The sequence below is a fragment of the Frankliniella occidentalis genome, unplaced genomic scaffold (genome assembly GCF_000697945.3).
Source record: "Frankliniella occidentalis isolate FOCC.00 unplaced genomic scaffold, Focc_3.1 Scaffold383, whole genome shotgun sequence".
NCBI classification, from domain to species: domain Eukaryota; kingdom Metazoa; phylum Arthropoda; class Insecta; order Thysanoptera; family Thripidae; genus Frankliniella; species Frankliniella occidentalis.
In genome coordinates, this window is record NW_026267505.1 from 174,861 (window position 1) to 179,570 (window position 4,710).

The 4,710-nt window shown below is 45.9% G+C and overlaps 1 long non-coding RNA gene across 3 annotated transcripts in view; it reads left to right on the plus strand.

The window, feature by feature from the left end:
- The first annotated feature begins 705 nt into the window (after positions 1-705).
- LOC127751217 (uncharacterized) overlaps positions 706-4,710 on the plus strand; it is a 23,983-nt gene continuing 19,978 nt past the window's right edge. Inside the window, exons 1-4 of one of the 3 annotated variants that reach the window (XR_008012026.1) lie at positions 706-785; positions 867-1,074; positions 2,344-2,430; positions 3,675-3,918. This is a non-coding gene — a long non-coding RNA (uncharacterized LOC127751217). The other 2 variants (XR_008012024.1, XR_008012025.1) reach the window with 2 other exon arrangements.

Below are 4,710 nucleotides of genomic sequence, written 5' to 3' on the forward strand. Positions count from 1 at the left end.
GTGTCGGAAAATATGCAGTTTATTGAGTAAAACGTACATGCCGAACAAACAATTTGTTAAACCGTTCACCCACGACAGCCGTTAAAAGTGATCCAGACACACGACTTGTTTTCTCTGGCGGGTTGCTCTAAATTGTCGCATCTAATTTTGAATTTCGGGTATATTGGAGTACGATCCAAGACGAATACATTCCACAAAAAAGTTTTTTTATTGCTGCTTTCTAAACGTTAAATATTTAACATTATAAATGTCGCTCTTAGCGGGCGGACTGGCCGAGCGGGCTGTGCGCTGTCTCTGTCTCACCCGCTGCGTGCAGGGGGGGAGAGAGAGAGAGAGCGCTGGGCGGTGGAGGGGGGCGGCGGTCCGGAGCGGAGGCGGGAGCGCGCCCAGAGGGTCATACATCGTGCTAGTTTAGGCTTCATATCTCTGCAATGGTTCAAGTCCCCCGTGAAGTAAAAACACCCACATCAAGGTGACGAATGGGCGCACAACTTTGCAATGAACAATTTGTACGTTACTATTCTGCCATATTTGCTACGACCTGAGGAGCGCCAAGATACAATACCGGTACTAACAATTTTCTCAAATATTGTTTATTTTAGAATGGGTGTGGGTCATTTTTGTCTACAATAGGGGTATAGATTTGTTCCTCAGTTCTTCCCGGTCATTTTGATGCTATTTGCAGCTTCCTAGGTTGAACGGAACAGTTGATATCATCGATTTCGTACAATGGTGCACTTACGCCCTTTCGTGTTCAATACCGGGTGTTCCTCACCAGTCCCAAGGTGGGACTCGACGGATTCGTGATCTACACATCTTAATGCACAACTCCACAAAATTTCAGCTTACTATTTCAATTTTCCTAGGTTGGGTGTTTTTGGTAAGATCGGTCCTGGGCTACTGCCAAAGTGTGCGGTGTGCAACGTAGAGGAGCCAACAGGCAGTTCGGGGGTGCCGGGGCCGCCCGAACGTTCCCCTTTTCTGCCCGCAAGTGCGCCAGTCTAGGGATTAGCGCCAGCACCCGGCTGGGGTTTCCTGGGAAGGAGAAAACCAGACGACCACGGCGCTGTCCAGGTGAACCGAAAGCGTACTGGGGTCGCTCTGTTTGTTCCGGAGCAACCTGATAGCATACTCAGTTAGCTCTGTCCGCTCACGGAGCGACTCGATGACGGACATAGGTCACTCCGGAGCGAACCTCCGGTGAACCTTGGCGAAACGTCGCCCGGGAGCCTGACGAAGCTCAGCGACCCACCGAGCGCGACCCTCCGCGAACCGATAGCATACCGAAACCATACTAAAAGCAAACAAATCTTTTTGCGTCGGGTTCACCAGTGCCTGCACTTCTTTGCCTACAATCTTCATTCAAAACACTATCTAAGGACTTTAAAGGTATGCTCAGTTTCACTCAAGACACAAGTATTTAAAGTGAAAGATAACCTCACTCTACTCCCAGCCAGAAATGCACCCATGTTTATCAACGTCGACGTTTAATCAACGTAGAGTCGACTTTCAATTTCTGGCTGGGTACTCTGGGTGGACGAGGTTGCTTTGTGCTATTTGGAAATAACAGAGAGTGAGTTATGAAAATAGATGGCTATTCAGTGGAGGATATAAGAGTATAGGGCTTTTCGTAGTCGGACTTAAGTTGCTGTAGAGAGTGATGTTGTTCATTTAAGTTACTTCTAATGATAGATGTCATTTATCTACTTTGTAGTATTTTTCATTGACAACTTCTACTTGCAAATTTTTGGCAAGGGTATTGGTATTTCCAAACTTGTGGCGGTGTCTTTGTTATTGCCAACACAAAGGCTTTATGTCGGAAGCTACTTGCAAGTGTGTCTTACGGATAATCCTCTTACATTTCCGTATTTAGCGTTTGAAACATCATTTCCTTTTGTGAGGCGATGACTGCTTCCATTTATTGGCGGTGACTATTTGAACTTCCAGTTTATTGGCGATGTCAATTATGACTTCCAAGTGCTGGGCAATGACTATCTTATCGCCAACATCAAGGCTTAAAACTTTGAGTTGTCGCCCCATTTGTGGCAATGTACATCGCCTTTAAAATAACATACATGGGTGTACGAGTTAGTACGCAAGTGATTACCCCCTCGTCGGAAGCCCTTGGGAGGGGAGGCGTATCAGATAGGATCACATGAGGAAATATACTATGGTCAAGCAGGAATCTGGCCAGATACAGGCCCTTCCATCCCGGATTGGCTTTGAGTTCGGCTCTCGTTGGGAGGCTACATGTCGATGGGGCTGTGGTGGTAAGGCCACGGGAACACAAAATGAGACTATGAAAAGAGCATTGCATAACTAGTCGGTGTGCCCTGGTTGCAGACGGAACTTCATGGGTTTCACGCCTCTCATGATTGCAAGCAAAGATGGCAACGTACAATGCATGGAAGAACTACTTATGCTGCATAGGTAAGCATTATTTAAGAACAAGAGCTCTCATTTTTACCCGCGTACCCAGGTAACCCGATTACCCACCCGCCCCGGTAGGAACCAGGTAAACGGGTCTTACCGGGTAACACGGGTTAACCCGGGTAGACCCCAAGGAAACACGCCTGTAGGTGAGCAATTTTACAGACCGGGTCTACCCGGTCTACCAGGTAAGATCCGTTTACCCGGTTTCTAACCGGGTTACCCGGGTCCCCGGGTCCCCGGGGGATGGGGTTTTGAGAGCCCTATAAGTGCTAAGATTTTCTCAACGAAAAAACGCAAAAACAAAGACTCTGTTGTGGGGATCGGTTTTGTTTGGTAGGCTAAATTCGATAGCTGCACTGTAAAAAGCTTGCGAAGAACTATTCTTTGCATCGCAAAGTATTTTTAAGCGTTGTAAAATGCTTTGCATTGCGAACTAATTCTTCGCACCTTACGAAGAAAATCGTTCGTAACTCTGCAACGAATTAGTTCGTAACCTTGCAAACAATTTATTCGCAACTTACGAAGCAAATAGTTTGCAATGCAAAGGAAATAGTTTGCAATGCAAACTTCCTTGCAATGCTTGAAAATTCTTTTCAAGAATTTTGCAGTTTGGAATAAAAAAATCCGATACCCACAACCAGGAGTTGGTTGCCACCAGGGGTCCGTAACTGAACGTAACGTATAATAATATTTGTTATATAACGTAAAACAAAACGTTGGAAATTTCGCGTTAAAGTTAGAGGTTTTGACATGGTGATCTGAAATTCGTCGGACACAGATTACAATAAGCTCGTTTGCGTTCTAACATACGAACTTCCAATCTCTGAACTAGTTTCGCCCCCTCATGCAAACAAATCAGTAACTTATCGTCCCAGAGGTCGGTAAAACGTTACGGTTACGGTTTAAGTAATAACTGTAACAGTTAAGATAACGTGACGGAACACATGTGTTAAGTTATGGAGCCCTGGTTGCCACGAAGAGAACCAAGCTGAAGTTTGTTCTATGAGCACATTACCCCATTCGTCTGAACCATAACAAAGCAGACGCCTCTAGTCGCAAAAATATCTCAAACGCCCTTATTTTGATGTCCGGTAGTGGCAACCAACTCCTGGTTGTGGGTTTCGGATTCTCGATGCCAGCTGTCGAATTTAACCTACCAAACAAAATTGATCCTCACAACGAAGCCATTTTTTCCCCCGTGAATTACTATTGGCACTATTAAAACTCTGAATTTGTCTCAGCGATGACTCCACGAGAAGCAGAGTACAGGCAGCCGACCCATTTCTGATTCCACACTTCCCCCCGAACCTTTCTGGCTCCACCTCGCTGCACCTTGCCGCTCAGAATGGCCATGCTACCGCTGTCAAGTTGCTGCTGAGTGTTGCGCCGACTCTTGTTCACGTAGCTGATCGCTCTGGACTTACGCCTTTAGAGACTGCGTCAATCTGCATGCCGACTACCAAGGGTTGCCTGGAATGTTGCCAGGTAAATAAAATATTCACACTTGATGCCAGGTTTGGGTTTACCGAAGTTACGGAAAATTTGAACTCTTGGCTAAGAGTGGTAGAGTGAAGTGAAAATCTAGAGCCTAAAAATTACACCTGGATTATTGTACTTCATAGCGGCAGAGTCCATTTTGACCCATCCGTAGATTTCCAACCCCTACCAAAAGGTCAAATAAGTTAGGTCTTTGAGGAAAATTCACTCTTTTTACGTCATTTGGTCACCTGTAGGCATAATCCCAGAAACGGCTAAATGCGGTTCGGTGCAGAATGAATAAAGGAACATACAGCAGAAGCCGATAAGCTGTGTGACAACATCTTCAGCTCGCCCACGAGATATTTTAGGTGAAAAGCCGCAGGTTTTTAGCCCGCTCTTTTGCTTAAAAGCTATATAAGCGGGCTTATGCCATCGCCTCTGTGTCTGTCTGTCTGTCTGTCTGTCTGTCTGTCTGTCTGTCTGTCTGTCTGTCTGTCTGTCTGTCTGTCTGTCCGTCTGTCCGTTCCCCAAGAAGGACGTGAGCTAGAGGTCTGAAATTTTCAGGGTATTATTGTTGTCACTTCTGGACAACGAAACGATTGGTGCAAATCCTGGCAACCACCCCTGAGTGGGTCTGAGGGGGTAACAAAGAAACAGGGGTTGGTCCAAGAAGTGGAAAAAAAATATTTTTTTTATTGTCTCCTAAGGGGTAACTCGTGAAAGTAGAGCCCTTTGGGCTAAAATTTCGTCCGTTTGGCTCTCTCTCTCACCGTTTAGGCGCTAGAGGGAGTTTTTTTT